General features: G+C 34.8%; 1 long non-coding RNA gene across 1 annotated transcript in view; it reads left to right on the top strand.

Moving 5' to 3' along the window:
• The window catches only part of LOC135214498 (uncharacterized), a 346,832-nt gene that overhangs the window by 127,199 nt on the left and 201,238 nt on the right, over positions 1-18,395 (top strand). The window lies entirely within an intron of this gene.

The following is an 18,395-nucleotide window of genomic DNA, read 5'->3' as shown; positions in this document are numbered from 1 at the left end:
GTAGAGTAGGTCACCTGTTTCGTAACCGCATTTTGGAAATGTTTTGATATTTGCAAAATACTGCACTGAGAGTATTTTACAGATCTTCATGCTACAGATGAATACCACGCGTGTTCTTAAAAAAAAAAAATTCTAAAACATAGACACCTTTTCGATTTGTGGAATGATTGGAACAAGCTATAAAGTCCTTCTGTTTCACGCGCTCAGAATGATTCTCTCGACCATAACAAACAATCGTTTTGTTTAAACTGTGAGATATGAACTGTCAGAAATCATTTTTTTTTTTCGTTTTAATTAAAACCTCAGCTGAATGCAAATTGGCAATTCAGATTCGCTCTTCTGTAACCGACGTTTTTTTAAATTTTGGTTTGATTTATTCTTCACGTCCAGAGCATAAAGTTGGGACGCTGTTGAATTTATATTGCCCTGTTCTGTTACATGTCACTAAATCATTGACGATTCTCTCTCTCTCTCTCTCTCTCTCTCTCTCTCTCTCTCTTCTCTCTCTCTCTCTCTCTCTCTGAGTGAAATATTACTAATAAGGTTACAAAAAGACAAAAAAAAAAAAAAAAAAAACACAAGGTACTAGATATTTGCTAATCCGATAACAGTTTCTCAGAAACTGAAATTCTTCTAGATCTCTTTCCCTGAATGGAACCGACTGTCTGAAAGCTTGAAGTCGCCACTCACTCTAAATAACACATCAAAAGCACTTATCAAATTTTAGTTAAATTTATGATATTGTGGAGGACGGAAAAACTGTTAAGGATCAATGAGAAAGTAATGTTCGTTTAGTCTCAAATATGAATATGTATTTTCTAAAAGACGTAAAATGGATAAGCAGTCTTTTAGCAATATCTAAAATAAATCCATAAGTCATTTCATGGGCGGTAAAACCTTTATTATTATTATATTATTATTATTATTATTATTATTATTATTATTATTATTATTATTATTATTATATCGTTAAGAAAATTCACAGTCTGCGAAGAACAATCTGATATGAAAAAATCCACGATTATATATTGAAGTATATTACATAGTAATACTTCAATATATAATTGTGGATTTTTTATAACACATTATTATTATATTATATTATTATTATTATTATTATTATTATTATTATTATTATTATTATTATCATTATTATTATTATTATTATTATTATTATTATTATTATTATTATTTGCACTTCTATCGTGTTGTTGTCGAATATTTAGACTTTTCACTTAAATTTTTGTAGCATGAATCTTTGGCTGAAAGGCACTTGAGTTCCAGATACTTTATTATCGAAGCCAGACGGTAAACCGCAGTTCAAAAATTAATGAACCGATACTGCACGAATGAATTTTCGCCTCGAAACACGAAAATCAAAATGAAAACAAATGAAACAATTTCATTTTTTATTTTAAGCCAAAAAAAGTTCTCCTTGGGAATAATGTCACGTTGCTATTTCGATATTCTGTGAGGGAAATATAACGCATCTTGCTGAAATATTCGAGGAAAAACATCTCCAAAAGTCCAGTAAATGTAATACAAGTGTAGCAAAAGTGTGCAATGTATGAAAACTTTTTCGTTTATGATTTCGATATCCACTCGTCCGATTTTCATCAGTAAACCCTTTCGTTTGTAGATTGGCTGCCAACAAAAAGGGCTGCGCTAAAACCTTCCTTCTGCTTTTATTTTCAAAAGAGATCAATCAACCTGTTCTTTTCGTAATAGTTCTCAAACAAAAAGGCCGTTTGCTTTTGAATAATACTCCGCGTTAATGGCTGCGATATTGTTACAAAAAAAAAAAAACGTGAATATATTTCTTTCCCTTCAGCTTCTTAGTTTTTTTATTCCTATATTTCATACATCTCGTCCCGGATACGATTTTTATTGAAAAAATATTTCGAAAAATAGAGAGATAGAGAGAGAGAAGAGAGAGAGAGACGAGAGAGAGAGAGAGAGAAGACGAGAGAGAGAGAGAATCTCAGCCGATGACAATATCATAACACTAGAGAATGCGATGAAGTTTCTTTGGCGCAGTCGAGTTTTCTGTACAGCGTATAATCAAGGCCAACCGAAAATAGATCTATCTTTCAGTGGTCTCGGTATAATGCTGTGTGAACCGCGGCCCATAAAACTTTAACAACGACCTGATGTTGGCCTTTCATATATCGTTGCCAGAAGAACGATTATGGCTAACTTTAAATAAAGTAAATGCTCCTGAGGTTAGAGGGCTGCAATTTTTTGTATATTTGATGATTGGAGGGTGGAAGATCGATATATTTGATTTGCAGGCCTCGAGTCTCAGTAGTTTTCAAGATCTGAGGCGAACAGACAAGTCATCTCAGTAGTTCCATTTTTCCCAGAAAACTAAAAAAAGGTTTTTATTTATTCCTCGGAATTTCACAGCATACTTAATCTATAATTGATGATCTTTTGATTCATTTATAAGTCATATTATCTCTTGAATTAAGAGAAAATTATAATCAAAATACTAATTCTCCAAGGAGTAAATTAAGTATTATTCTATTAATTACAACAAACCTATGAAGAAAGGGGACTAAAAATGTACACAATAAATGGCTTGCTGAAATACAAATACTCTCAGTGTAGAATCAATTTCTTACTATGCAGTTTTTGTTTCACAATATATACATATGTATACATATATATATATATATATATATATATATATATATATATATTATATATATATATATATATCTATATATATAATATATATATAATATATTCATATATACATATGAATAATATCATATATATATACTAAATCGAGATCCATCATTAATAGATTAAGTATGCTGTGAAATTCCGGAATAAATAAAAACCTTTTTTTAGTTTTTCTGTGAAAAAAAAAAATAACTATTGAGATTTGTTATATCCGGTTCTAGTCAAGCACCCAAGCATGGCTAACCCATATTTGCAAAATCTTTGCAGGCTGGATGTTAAATGGTTGATATAAAAAAAACAATGATTTGGGCGTTTTGTGAGTGAATTTAAGTGATGAAAAAAAGAAGGAGGAGGAGGAGGAGGAGGAATAGAATGCGATAGGTGAAAAGTTCTAAGAGAAAAAAAAATAAAGAACAATGGACAGAGACAGTTAAAGACATTCCTCGCTTATGGCTGTGTTAAAAAAAAAATAGCAAATGAAATGTTGATTTTTAGTGAGCTGACATTTTGTCCTTTGGACAATGAAGGTCGGCGGTAGGTTAATCAGAGTTTGTTTTTTTAATCATTAGTTATATGTATTGTTTATTTGTGTTACTTCTGTTGCTTTTGTCTGAATACTGAATGATTTTTCTAGTTATGCTTTTTGTAACGATGATGGGTGATTATAAGTGACAGACAGACAGACAGGCAGAGATATAAAAAGTGTTCCGTCTGCTTTCAGTTACAGAAGACTGACTGGTTGTTGTAACACTTAACAATCATACAAAATGTTGTGAAACTCATACAGAAGTTTTATTTACATGCTATCAACTCTTTTACTGGGAGAGTTCAATCCTAGTCAGTATATTTTTTTTTTTTTCACGTTACAGAAAACTTAAGTGTAAAACTGTGAGTGGCTGACAAGTGTAAAGTGAGCGTGTTCAGGTGCTGCTTCCGCCCAGCGACCAACTTTACAGTGGTGGACGGACACTTTATCTCGTTAGAGACAGACAGTCAGTCAGACGAACAAATAAAGGTCACTTAGGAGACAAATGTGAATCGATTTACAAAATTGCGTTTGGTATTACCAATGTATAGGTTATTGACTGCGACACGCACACACACACACACACACACACACACACAGGAGAGAGAGAGAGAGAGAGAGAGAGAGAGAGAGAGAGAGAGAGAATTCTGTTTCGACAGACCCCGTTTATCCGAACACTCAGGTACTTGGGCCAAGAACCCAATGGCAGAAAAACACTCCTCTCGAAAGCTGTAGGTCTCTAGAATTTCTTCCTGTCTTTCGTTCTGCAAAGAAATATCCAGAAAAATGAATATTGAATTTGTTGCCTGTTTTTGAGAAGTCAAATTTCCGATCACTCAGAAGCCATGAAGAACAAATGTCTAACATATTACTTTTTCATTTTAGTTTAATTTCCAAAGAGACAGCATGACCCATTTCGCATAAGAATTAAAAAAAGACTGCGGTAATACCGATAAAAGGAACATTTAGATTCAGTAAACCTCAGAATATAATAAGAAGAACATCCGACAAACAATAAAATTAGTGAAACCCCGGAGCTCAGAAATGTCTTCACTCTGGAAACCCCGAGTGAGGAAAACTTAAAGTCTATTAAGGCATCGTAGTTCATGTCACATTCTATTAGTTTGTTGATGGATGTTCCTAAGTTTCTTTGTCTGTATGTCTGTCCATCTGTCTGTCTTTCTGTCTCTCACAGGGATATTTCCAATATATGTTTTTTTTTTTTGTATTTATTGGAAATCAGATCTGTCGCCATTCGTTCCCTTAAACAGACGTGACTGTGGTGCTAAATTTATCTGGTTTCCAGCAAATACCTTCAAACACGAGAAAGCTGACTCCTCTCTCTCTCTCTCTCTCTCTCTCTCACACACACACACCACACACACACACACACACACACCACACACACACACACATACGCACGCCAGTTATAAACCTTTTTTCTTTATCGTTATGACACGTAAAGCAGAAGATATAAAAGTTTTGCAACAAGACCCAAAAATAGATTCCTATTCAAATATAAATCCATAGCAAGACGCAATTTGTCATTTTTTGTCTATTCTGATTATCCTATGTAGTCATTTTCATTAAATATAAATCAGCATCAACAAGAATATTTTTCTTTGTTTTAACATTCATTTGACCTTTTTATTTCCTATAATAGATAAGCATAATACATGTGTATTATTTTTTTGAGGTAATTAAATTTGAATCTTTTTTTTCAGCAGCATAAAATATTTTATCGGATAAGTCATTCATCTTTTGTTCTGTCTTCACAAAGTATATTGAACGTTTTCTTTTTAGCTTGTTAATTATGATTGGCTCTATATATTATCTAATTGCCATCTATTTCTACTCAGGTTTTCTTGTCTAGTTATTCACTGCGTAAAGCGCTGACTGCCGAGAGAGTGCTTCCAGTGCTCTGATTTTGAGCGTAATTACATAAATCAGTCAAAACCCCAAATAAGTCTGGTTTTGGCGATACCTGCATTTGCTTGGAGATGTCCTCGAAAGTACTAATTATCCCCTTTTTCAATTTATTATCGCTTCTTATTCCTGGTTTGTTGGAAGAGCTATCTCAAGAAATGCCATGGCTATTAATTTGGTATTTTTGGCAATTCTTGCGTTGGCACCCACTGCTACAATGTAAGTTTGTTGCTATAAATTGCCTCATTTTATTTCATTTTAGTGATTCGTGGCTTAATAGGCTGCTTTATGCCCAGTTTGAAGAAGTCCGGGTGGCCCTTCCAAAAATTAGTGGTGTATAGCTTTACTGTTTTTTTTTTTTTTTTTAACGCTGACGAATTGTTTAGAATATTGGCTTGTTACAAGCAGATTGGAATTTGTTGCAATTTTGCATTCATATTCGTGATAAGCATGAAAATATATTCCGTTATATCCAGTCTGAAAAGGAAAAGACAGATCGACCCCGAAAAATCTAAGGCAACAGCCCCGCTATTTTTGTAATTTGTGTTGCCAAAACATTTCTGTATTTCAAGAAATTGCAGTATGGTGCCTTTTTTTGTATTCATTTCACCGATAAGCGAGAAAATAGTCTGAAAGCTCTGTTGGGCCTCCGGAAACTCCATTTGGTCGATTTTTGCCTCGTTGCAGCTTTTCCGTCTTGCAATCGAATTACAAGTATGGTGCAATCCAGTATTCATAATCGTGATTAGCTGCCAAATACATTGCACCTTACCCAACTTAGAGGCAAAGTCTTCATCCCCCACCGCCTCACCCCCAACAAGAACCCTTTGGTCATTTCCTTGCTATTTTTGAGATTATGCATTGCTTGCAACATCATTATCAGCAAACCCGTATTATTGCAATTTTCTTTCGTATTCGTAATTAAGCTCAAATAGAGAGCATTTTACCCAGTTTATTGGAAACTTCTATATTCCCCATCCAAATTACAGACTTGCTATTTAGGGGATTTTGAGGTTGATTGAAAAATTGTTGGTTAAAAAGCAATTTGCAATATATTGCAGGTTTCCATTCATCTCCCTAATTGGCGCGTTTAAAGGATGAGTTGAGGTTGCAATATGCGTTTGATGAATATTATAGATGAATCCTCCATGCTCTATGGAATTGTGAGGTCTTAGTGACACCAGGGATAGACAACCTAGTTTCACAAAACCTTTTTAGTTAATGGTAATTGTCACACAACTTTGTACCAGAGTTGGTGATTTTTTTTATCTTTTTAAATAAAAAAATATAAAATTCAGTGGTTTATTTGATTTTTTATTTATTTGTTTATTTTTATTGTTAAGATGTTTTTTTCAATCTTTTTTTTCTCAAAATGTACTTTATGACATAATTTCTATTGATTTATCTTTTAAGTTTCCAGTTCTGGCCTAAAGTATGTACTTGCAATTTTTTTATATCAAAATAAACAGATGCAGCACAGTTATGCTTAAGTTTTTATTAACCTCCAAACCATATTTTTTAAATATTACTCTTAAATTAATTAAGATAAAAAAAAAATGATTTTTAATGAAAAAAGATCAATGATTAATCACTTGATTAAATCAGTTTGATTTAACCATTGCCAACCCTGCTTTGTACATGATTGGCTTTAAGGGTCGGTTTGAAATATTCATCCTTTCTAAGTAATTGATTTCGTTTGTTAGGTCTGTTATTTTTCCTTTCAACATATAAAATTTTGTTTCACAATCCGACACGACTTGATCATCTTGTTCGCTCGTTTGGTTCAATGTTAATTCAGATTTTCACCGCTTTTTTCTAATACTTTTTCATTTCTCTTGCTATTTCTTCCAATTTATTCTCCTGCTTTATGTTCATTAACCTGTATATTAAATTCAACCCTCTGAAAAACAGATTAATTCGAATAATGTATCATTCGAAAATACCGTTGAGGGTCTCTGTAAGGAATGGAAAATTTCATGAAAAAATCCAGCCAATGGGAGGTTAGCTTACATCCCTGACATCCGAAGCACAGAGGCTTGACCAATAAGAGAAGTCAAGAGTAAACTGAAATAGACCAAGAGGAAACCCGTCACAGAAATCTCTGTAGTGAAGCCTTTGTGGCTGTGGTGTCGCTGTAAAGAAGGTTCTGGAGATTTCTACAACTGTGAAGGTAGTGTGCCTTTGTATTATTTATTATAATTGCCGGGTTATTTGATTACTATTGAGTAGGTATTTTCGTGATTAAAAGTTATTAGTGCAGGCATTTATTTATGTATACAATTCCAAATGTACTGATGACTGCGGAGTGAAATGTTGTTAGTTCAGGGCACAAATGTGATTGCCGAAAGGCCATAGCGGCAAAAGCCAAGAAGACTTTTGAACAGCATCATATCTCGGAATTACTGATGTAAACGATTTCCTTGTTTTGGTTTGTGATTGAAAAGACCTGCGTGTGACTGGATAGTAGCATGTGGCCATCTTTGGTAGGGCCCAGTAGTTATATTACAATTTTCCCTTTGCGAGGGAGCGATATTGTGACTGAATATCAAGTTGCTATAGGGCCCAGTATTGTCTTCTGAAACTTTTATCGGAGGTTTTATGTCTTTCCGTCATAATTGTAATAATCACATGACAGGATACATTAGCTTTGACATTTAAAGGGTCTTGTTGGTAAATGAAGTAAATGTAATCAAACTTATTTCTCGTTCGTGTTAATGGGACTCGCCCTTCCGTTAATTGGTTCACGAAATAGATAAAAGGTATTTTTAACCAATAGTTTTCGGTGGATCTCTGAATACGCTCAGTACAAACAACATATTGAAGTATTGTTACACATTTAATGTTCCCTAGATCTTAACCGGTAAATATTGCTCTCCGATCAGTCATTTTTCAAGTTCTTTGGCTCGACAAATGTACATTCTACAATATATAGTGGGCCTCCCAGTCGGACTTCTTGTCCCTGTGGCTAGCGTATTTTCACAGTCTTTTGTTACATGCATCTAAAAGTCTGGGTACTGTACTTGATCAATGCTGAAACCCTATAGATTCTTTTGTTCAAAATTCACCGATAAAGTGGGGTTTTGGATTAGGCATATCTTGAAAGAAAAGTTCGTTCCTTGGATTAGTTTTCCAGTAATATTTTGGTAATTCTAGGCAATAACTCCGCACGGACTGCAAGGAACGGTCCCACGAATACGACAGCCACTAGGGGATTGTGGCGTCATTTTCCCCAGTTACTCCCTGGGGTTACAGTCGACCCCCAAAAATAGCTAAATACTTAATAAGCAACCCAAATACTATAGGAAACTGTAATTTCCAAAGAAATACCTGACGCGGAGTATTACCTATATCTACAAATATTTGTTTTTTTATAACAATCTCGTCAAAATTGTATTGTAGATATCAGGCCCCCTTATACCATACAATTATGGGGAACCACAGTGAAGCCTGGCTTTGGATGGGAACATACAGGAATACAGGGATTAACTAGAACGTGTCCAGGATATTTTTGGAAGTTCAAATTCTGAGATTTAATAAAGGTTATTTAACGTTTCCAAATCAAGTATACACAGTTTTATTATGTTATTTTGTTTGCCCACCTCCATAACACCCCGGTTACCCACTCGACTTCCATAATTGTAGAATTTCAAGGGGTAGTTTCAGTCTTTGAAACTACTGCAATAAATATCTGCATTTATATAGCCCATTTTGAAGCACCAGCAAATCATTTCCAACCCCGGAATACGATTATTTTTTTTATCGTGATGGTTTAAGTAAATTTAGTGCTTGGGGTGGTAATTGATAATGAACCCAACTATAAAAACAAAGTGCTGCTTGTTTAAATTGACGGGAGGGAGGTAGGATTAAAGTGGTGTAGTCAGTAAGTGTAGCTAAATTATGCACTTTATGGGTCTGCCGACTTGTAATGACGTCACGCGAAAGAACGAGTGTTGCCATATTTCCTATGCCGATGCCAGTTTCCTTTATATTAATTGTTTCTTCACAAAAAGGTGGTCAAACATACAGTTCCTTAAAAACACCAAAATTTTTATCACTAGGAACATATAATTCATAAAACAAGTTTAAAAAAGATAAATTTTTGTGTAAAATATTTTTATCACAAAATTTAAATATTATCCATCTAGTTTTTCTTGTTTAGGTACCTCATCCTAAATAAACTTTTTCTTTTTTTCAAAAAATGAAGTTACTTCGCTGGGGACCTCAACACCTGTTGATTTCATTTCACACCCAAGCCTCTTTATGCAGTCTCTCCCCTCCTAAGACTTTCCCCTTGCTTGGCTCCGAATACATCTCTCATAAAACTTAATTGTGAGAAAATTTTCAGACGGCATATATAGAGTTGACTCTCTTCATTTTATTGACCCAGAAACTTTGATCACTTTGATTGTTGTCAGTCGCCTTTTGACATGAATGAGGACACCGCACTGATTTTTTTTTTTTTTTTTTTTTTTTTTTTTTTTTTTAACAATAAGTGCCAAGATGCTTCTTCAATATATCAGATATTGACGGTTCGAATTTTTATTTTGGATCAGCTGAAAAACTGGCCATATCCTCTGGAGTGGTTTCTTTAATCCCTTTCTCAAATTATAGATCCAAGTCTTATATTGTTAACTAAGTTGCTGGTTATGCAAATTTCTAACGCAAGTTCACGCCCGCCCTTTATAGGATATGACTTTTCATGTTCTGTTTAATATAGGATATGCTTTTCATGTTCTGTTTAAATTTGTTTTATCGCTGATTAGTGCAAATTCTGTTCTGTTAAAACAACCATAAAACCGCAGTTTACTTAGCATGATTATTGTGTCACAGTATTGTACCACAAGACTATATAAAAGCCTTGTAATTTTTTTCCTAGATTGCGTCCAGAGTCGCACTGTAGGTATACCGAAAAGTCTGCTTGAAATTCTGATGTACAACAAAGACAGTTGATACAATCTTGGGACTTAAATGCATGTCAATCCGTCGGTGATATAACCCTGGGGTCAAGCAAAGACTTTGTAGGTGTTATTTTAAGAAATTACTGTTACAAATCCTTTATCAAGAACAAAACTACTACTACTACTACTACTACTACTACTACTACTACTACTACTACTATACTACTACTACTGGCCCCCTGGCCAAAAAGATCTTTCATAACTTTGGATGATCGGAATGCTGGGGGGAGATTAAAATGGCCTTTGCTAATGTACAGTCCCGTTCAAGTGCAGGATTGTCATCAGTTTATCATTTTCATTTCATTTCTCATTTTTCCATCTAGCCATACTTTCATTTCAGCGCTGAATGATCTTATAGGTCCCAGCGCTTGATCTATGCCCTAAATTCCATAATCCATCCATCCACTACTACTACTACTACTACTACTACTACTACTCTACTACTACTAACTACTACTACTACTACGACTACTACTACTCTCTCGCTCTCCTCGCTCTCTCTCTCTTCTCTCTCTCTCTCTCACTCTCTCTCTCTCTTGTCTCTCTCTGCCGACCGGTAGCCTGCGCGTCGTCTGACCTTACTATACCTAGTCTCTAGATCGTTGGTGGTCTATTCTATGTTGCGTGTTTCGTGCATTTTTTATACTCTTAAGATATTAACTGGCCTGCATACTTGGTGCGACAAGCTATATTTTCTAATTTCTCTACACATTACCAGTAAACAGGATGGTCTGCAGTCAGAGGGATTTGTCGAATTTTCATTTTTGTTGTCCATAATATTAATGCGGAGTAAGGTTTTTGTATGCCTGGGAAAACCAGTTTTCATTAGAGAATTTCAGTTGTATGGTAGTGACTTCATTTTCCCATGTCAACTCTGTGGTTTTGGTGTTACAGATGGACGGATTCAGTTCACTTTGTATGTGGCCACATGAGCAGATGATGAGCTGGAAGATTGTATACTAACCATCATTTCCAATTCACTTTTTTTTCCAAGGGCAAGTAATGCTTGTGTGTAAGATCCCGGGACAGTAAAAGTCTGTGCTCATTTTGATTAACGGTGAGCAGTTGTGTGGTGGTAGTGATTTTCTATTATTGAGAGGTGCCAGTAACAATCGGAGGCTTCCTGTTCTACAGTATTCCGTATCGTTTTGTTGTTCTTTAACTAATGGAAACTTAGTTGAATATGGAGGCAATTCCATAAGTTTACTGATCTCGGTTAAGGAGTGCAATGGTTCTTTGTTAACGAACCGTCGTCCGATGCTTCCTTAGTGTAATAAGTTTAATCACCGATAAGTGTTTTACGAAGTAGCCAAAGAATTATTAGTTTTGATTGCCTGAAAGAGAGGCAGTCTGAAGGGTTTTAAAATTAGTATTGTTATGGATTCAAATCACTTGCAGATAATGTATTTAGTTTTTCTCTGCTTTTCATGATATCAATATCTAAAATTTGGTTTAATTTCCTGAAGTATTAGTGGATTGAATGTGAATATTTAGTATTAATGAGTGCAAGTCCAGCCTTTGTATTTCAGCGCTGATTAGTTGTTAAAAGTAATTTTTTTTTATTTGCTTGTAAGGAGTAGATTTCCTGTGCATATCTCGTTTTGTGTTTGGATGTTTTACCATATATTTGCCTTCAGGTCTCTGATATCGGGAAGTTTACGGCAGCGAGTCCTGATAAGCAAGAGATGACCTGGAAGGGAAATAAAAAGATTATAGATCAAAATACTATAGATCAAAATACAAAACAGTATTTATTGGAAAACAAATCTTAGGACCATATTTCCAAAGCAATTCATTAATCAATGGTTCTTGGTTTCCTAGAAGACTAGAAAGGACAGGGGAAAAAAACCATTTGGGGGGAGAGAGACTGAGTCTTATGTTGATAACCTGCGTTTTGAGCGTCGTTAGACTTTCCCCAAAATAAGCTTGCATTGGATAGAAAATCTTCTCTCCCAAGTACTACTTCTGTTGACGCTACCAGATGCAGGTGTGGTAATTTCTCAAACTGCCTGTTAGTCATTAAAAAAAAACTTGTGAACGTTGCATCATGAGCGTTTTCTTTCTTAGGGATAAAGGGAACTAAGGGGAAAGATGGTGGTTCTTGCGACCCGATGAAATTTCTTAGGCTCAGGTAGGGTTTCCTGAACAAATTCGGAAGGAGGAATTTTTGTATCAAGATTCACCCTCAGCGGTGGTGAAGACGCCGTAGATTGTGCAGTTTCATGAAGTATGACTGGAGCTGCATTTGGTTGTGTAGGTGCCAGTGGTTGAATTAAGGATGAATGAGGTCTTTGGGTGGTGGGGTAGTTTTTGTAGTCTGTAATGTATTATCTCCTAGGAAATGCGATCATTTAAAAATCGGAACATTCACTATTTCTTAAATTTGGGAGGCATGGCGTAGTAACTGCTGTAACCCCAAGCACTAACTTTGCCATGCCGCTGTCTTTGTGGTGGCCGTCCATCTTGACACCTGAAGCACCTAGGCGGCTCTGGGATATATTTTTCTTTGCGAAAACATCACCAGATTTTGACGTTGATCCTGGGTGGTACGTCCTTTCTGAGGGTGGCAAGAACTTCTGCAGTCTCCACTTGGGTTTTTGTGAGACTTGTTTAGGCGCTTAGGGCATTGGGCAAGTCCAGAATCAGGTCAGGAGGAAAAGGGTGGGATGGGAAACCGCAGATGATAGCTTAGTTGGCCTCTTAAGAGGAATAACGGTTGGCCTTTAGTTTTAAGATTCGACTTTTCCAGTTGGTGTCTTCAACTTTGTCCAGTTTTTACCATTTGTTCATGGTCTTCTCCTCTTGTCTTTTTAGTAGACAAATATATACAATATATACTGTATTACAGTGAATACAGCTATTCAGTCTTTCCTAATAAGCAATTTTATTATACTTCATTAATTGCCCAACAGTCATGATTCGAACACTACCATAAGCTTTACATTAAAAAGTAAAGGTGTCCAAGGGTTGTATATTAATGAATCTGCCCTGGTCATTTTGCGTGATCATTTTGCGTTCTTCAGTTGCCTTATTTTAACTCCAAGCAGAAGCTTAAGTTTATTTTGCTTTGTGAAGTCTGTTGATTTTACTATTTTCATTGGTTTTATGAACTTTATTGCTTGTGAACTCTTAATGGACAGCATATTTTAATTCCCTAGTTACGTTCTCATGACTCTTGCCCTTTCCAACCAACACTTTAGGTTCCTGCAAGGTTTGGCAAACCCTTTAATTAGCCCTGTAAAAAAGTTATTCTGTTCTCGTAAGTGGCATGAGTGTACAGATTTTCCTGGCTGAGTAACCAGACGCATATTTGGAGTGTTCCTACAATCACCATATGCCTTAATGCCCATGCCTGCGTAATTTTATTTTGTCTGGATACAGAAGGGCATTAGTTTTCCTGTCCTATTGGTAGTTCAAATTTGATGATGGTCGACATTAATAAATTTGTTCCTTACAGAGTTTACTATAGTATTTAGTACATGTGGCTGATGGATGGTAGTGGCACTACATTCTGCCTAAGGTTAAGGATAAGAAATAAAGATATTTGTAGTACTGTCACTTAATGTACCCATATGTACAACAGGATCGCCTCATCGTTGTTTTAACAAAAATGTTTAGTATTTCAAAATTTAATCAATAGAGAAATGTAGATTATCCCCATTCCTGCTATGTGGTTGTTGATTCTGTTGTAATGTATGATGGAATGTGAACAGAACGTAAAAATTCTTATCACATATCTTACTCATTCTGACTTTCTTGTTCTACAGGTTCAAAGGACACTTTCGTACCTCAGTGAGATGCTGGCGAATGTTCCAATTGTTTTTTATTTTTCCTTCTATCTAGTCTCAAAAATTGACATTAATTTTCTATTGCAATCTTTAATTTGGGAATAGTAAGAATTTTAGTTCAGTGATCACAGACAAGCTTCCGTATATCCTTTTTATACCGCAAATATTTCCTGTTATCGGATCGTACTCCGGTGAATTGTTAAACCTTTCGTGCTGCTGCTGCTAGTTGTGTCGTTTATTTACTAGGATGATATTGACAGCGTCCAATTTCTCCGAATTTTTCAATGTTTGGTTTAATTCAGCAGGGTTCCTAAATTTGGGTTAAAATAGAATCAGTTACTAACTGATTCCAGGCTATCCCACAGTTTCCCGAAGACAGAAACTTCAGAAGTAAAACCTGGAAATATTTTGTAGAATGTCAAATACTTACAACTACCGCTCGACCTGATAATTCCGGTTTTCTCCTCCCCCCGCCTTCTTAAAATAAGTTATAAATAGCGTCATGTAAACAAAAGTTGTCAAGGATAGATTGTTTTTTTTTTCGTAAATTTCTTCATAGGATGGAGTGTGTGTAAGGAAATTTGTAGCTTTTCTGGTTTTGTCTGTCTCCCGAAGTCTCACCATATTTTTTTTTTATTTTTAAAAGAGCATCACCGAAAACAATATCGCAAACTTCCCAGAGGCGTCGTATTAGTTTCCACGTGATAAAAGTTTAGGCATCTACTTGGATTAGCCTATTAATAAAAGTATCCTTGATGTTCGGGTACAGATTTTATAGTCCTTGTAATTTTGATACATTATTGAGCTTATGTGCAATTATACTCGGTCCCACTCTAAGCTCGATCAGACGTTGGGAGGGACGTTAGCGTGACCATAAAGAAGCATCGAAAGGTTAAAAATATCAGCGAAGTCACCCATTAATACCTGTCTTGTACTGAAACATGGTGGAAACCTCAATCTCTTTTTAAGCCTGTTATCAATAATTCATTAAATTAAATGCGCTCATATTCTGGGTGACATTGCCTGAATATATTAGTACATAATATGCATACGTATAGTTTGGCAATTTGATTATCGCATTATTAAGGAAGAAGCAAGTAGATAGCTGGGAAAAATAACTGGAAAATAAGCTTAGAAAATTCGAGGTGCGTCAGTTCTCATAGCTCGAAACTTGTGAAGAAGCTTAACTTGTAGGAATTAGTACGTGTTGTAGCAGGTTTTACTAAATTATTTTGCATGTCCACTTTTAAAGTCCATGCGTTAGTGATATGTAGTACTTTTCAGCAGATTAACTCGCCACTGTGGTGTTTTGTTACATAAGTAGATCAGTCACCAACTAAATAAGCAACGGAGATAAAAAAAAATTTTATTTCCATGTGTCTAGAGTCTTTTGCTGCATTCGTATGTTTAGGAATGCGCAAAAGGTAGTTGAAGTATTTGTATTTTCAGTTTCGATATAGGCCGCATTATACACAATATACTTTCATACATTTTTTTCTCTAAATTTGTCAGTGATTTCTTCTTTTTGCACCTAAGAAATAATCGAATAAAGGATAAAAATTGCATTTTTTCTATGCAACCCCCCCCCCCTCTCTCTCTCTCTCTCTCTCTCTCTCTCTCTCTCTCTCTCTCTCTCTCTCTCTCTCTCTCTCTCTCTCTCCCCCCTTTTGTAAGAAGGTATATTCCAGGCCGCGTTTTATGTCAAGTTCTCTAGATGATGGTGACTCAACAACTCATCCCTTGCAATTGGTCTCAACCTTGAAGGAATTTTGAGTTTAAATTACTTTGAACTTTCCTGCCTTTTTTATCCGAGCCCAAAACAAGTCTCATGATTTTATTATGAAAGTTTTGTATATTGTGATACCTCATTATCCGGATAAGTAAATTTTTCATATAGTACCTAAGTGTAGACCCCTATACGCCATTCCGAATGTTCTTGGATCAGATCCATTGTTCCTAAGACAAGCATCCAAAGGCAGTTGCCATCGAAGGTTGTTTAGTGCTTCTGTAAATTTGGATTCTTGCAAGTCTCATTTTTGTTTATCGACGTTATAATAAGCTATACATTACAGTGTAACACACACACACACACAGAAATTTCCCTCAACTTGAATTTTCCAGCTACGTAGCTGTATGCATAAGATCCTGAAATCTGCTGAAAGATTGAAACTTAAATGCGTTGAAAGATTTAAGATCTAATTGTGGTTTAGAGGAATTGGTAACAAGACGCAGAACATTTTGTTGTATGAATAGCTTTTCATCTCTCTCTGCGCATATCAAGAGACAGAAGGATCTTGTTCCAGAAATTCAGAAAGTGGAAAAAAGGTCTTACAAAAGAAAAAAATGCATGGAAAGTGATCGAACTAAGGTCTCTCTCTCTCAGGTTTTCCGTTGGTCTTCTTTCTTTATATAACTCTATTTGAAACTCAATTTGTAACAGCTGTCTACCAGACGACCTTCACTTTGCATTGATTTTCGTAAATGGTCTGAAAAATGTTAAATTTTAGTGCTAGTAGTATTTTAAAGACATTTAGTATATATTTTTATTTGTTGCAATTATTTTGTGATGTTTGCTTTCAGTGGTCTAAACCAGTAGAGTAGACTATGATGAAATTTAATCAAACTCTGTATTTTATAATTACAGGATACGTACAGATACCGTTAAATGATACAAAATACCACTCATAAATTTGTAATAATTACGAAGTTAGTTTAGTTTTTTATAATACATAAATATTTGCAAAGACCTTTTGGGAAAAAAAAACACACTCCTACATTTCGTGGTTAGTAGACATGCATGCCTGTCTTATCCATCGAAGATTGTCCTAAATAGTTTCTCGTTTTTGCTGTACTTTCCTAAAACACTACACGGATGTACATTATTGTGTATGTTTTCACACTTTTGGATAAATTAAGCATGGTAATGCATCACTTTCTGAGCATGAAAAAGCCTTGTACTATAGCAATTGCTTTACTATAAATAGAACGCAAGCAAACTCAAGAACTTACCCATCAGGTATTAGTGTTGGATATTACCTAATATCCCCTCGTATTTAAAATGTTATGGCACTGATGTTTTTCTCTCTCTGATTTTTTTTTTTTTTTTTTTCTTCTTCTTTTAGGTATGAAAACAGCTGTTTCTGCAGCATTCCCCATCTTCCTTTTCCTCTGTTTGGGAATTTTGCTCTCCGTCTTTTCCTACTATTAAGAACTAGTCTGTCTTCTTTCTGCACGTATTTTTTTATTTTTTATTTTTATTTAATTTATTTTTATTTTTTATATTTGTTTTATTTATAATTTAATTTATTCTATTTATTTATTTTTATTTTTATTTTGTTTGCGCAAAACGCTCACGCTCTGCTTTTCAGAATATCGCACCTCTTCCTTTAGAAATAACTCTACTAATCATAATTTTGAAAATATGTAAGTATGGTTTCGTAAGTGTTGTAATCGCTAAACATTTACCAGCAAAGATTGGTAGTTAGTAATGAAGAAGCACGCGCAGGTTAAATAATAATTAAAATTGCCTTGAAAAGCTGTCACTCATTGAATAATTGTAGAGAACTTTGATAAGTTTTCTGAATATAACTTTACATATCGCATGCTTCGAGCTCTTAAGTTTAATTTTTCTTTCTTTGAATAAATATTTGTTTTTCGTTTTTTTAATATGTAAAATAAAACCACCTGAGAATATAGCGATAACTGTTGCTGCTATTAACTTCCGTTCCCTCCCTCGTTATAAAATATCCTTCGATCTGAGGTACAGAATTTAGTGGATGATAAAAAAAAACTAATTTTTAGCACATATTTATTACTAAACTAGGGTAATTAGTAATTTTGCACCTATATTTTACTAAACCAGGGTTAAACAATCTCTTTACAGCACTTTCAAGTTTTCATTATAACCTTAATTTTTCTTGTTTTTTAAGTTGCCATTTCGTACATATTTAGTACTTGCAAACTAATTCAGATTCTTTATAAACTGTCGTTTCACAGTCTACTTTGTAACCGTTTCTCAACTTGAGACTAAGCTTAAATTTTCAGAACTTGCCAACTGAAGATTTTCAAGACTTAGAGTAAGCTGAATTTTAAGAGTAAGGTATCGAAAAGATAAGATATACAATTATAAGAATTCAAACATTAATAACTATTAAGAATTAAGTCCATATCATTGGTCATAACAGTCGATATTATTTGGATCCTTCATGTTTTGAAGTTTCCCTATGAGGCATGTTGTTGTAATTCTAATTTCTCTTATTTTACAGAGACGCTCGAGAGTAATTTAGAAGAGGCTAAGAGAGAGGACCCGTGGGGAGGCAAGATGATCGTCGTTAACTCAAGTGAAATTAAATAAGCAGCTGGATATTCCAGGGCTGTTATAGAAGTTTTTCTGGACGCCTCAACTTTTAACAATTTTAGAATTTTTATTTATTTATTTTTTTTACGGTGGGAGTCGGGGTCTGTGCTCTTGTTCCGAGAGGGTCGACCCAGAATGATCTTTGTCTGCTT

This window comes from Macrobrachium nipponense, chromosome 45 (genome assembly GCF_015104395.2).
Source record: "Macrobrachium nipponense isolate FS-2020 chromosome 45, ASM1510439v2, whole genome shotgun sequence".
Lineage (NCBI taxonomy): Eukaryota > Metazoa > Arthropoda > Malacostraca > Decapoda > Palaemonidae > Macrobrachium > Macrobrachium nipponense.
This window is presented reverse-complemented; position numbering and strand designations above follow the sequence as displayed.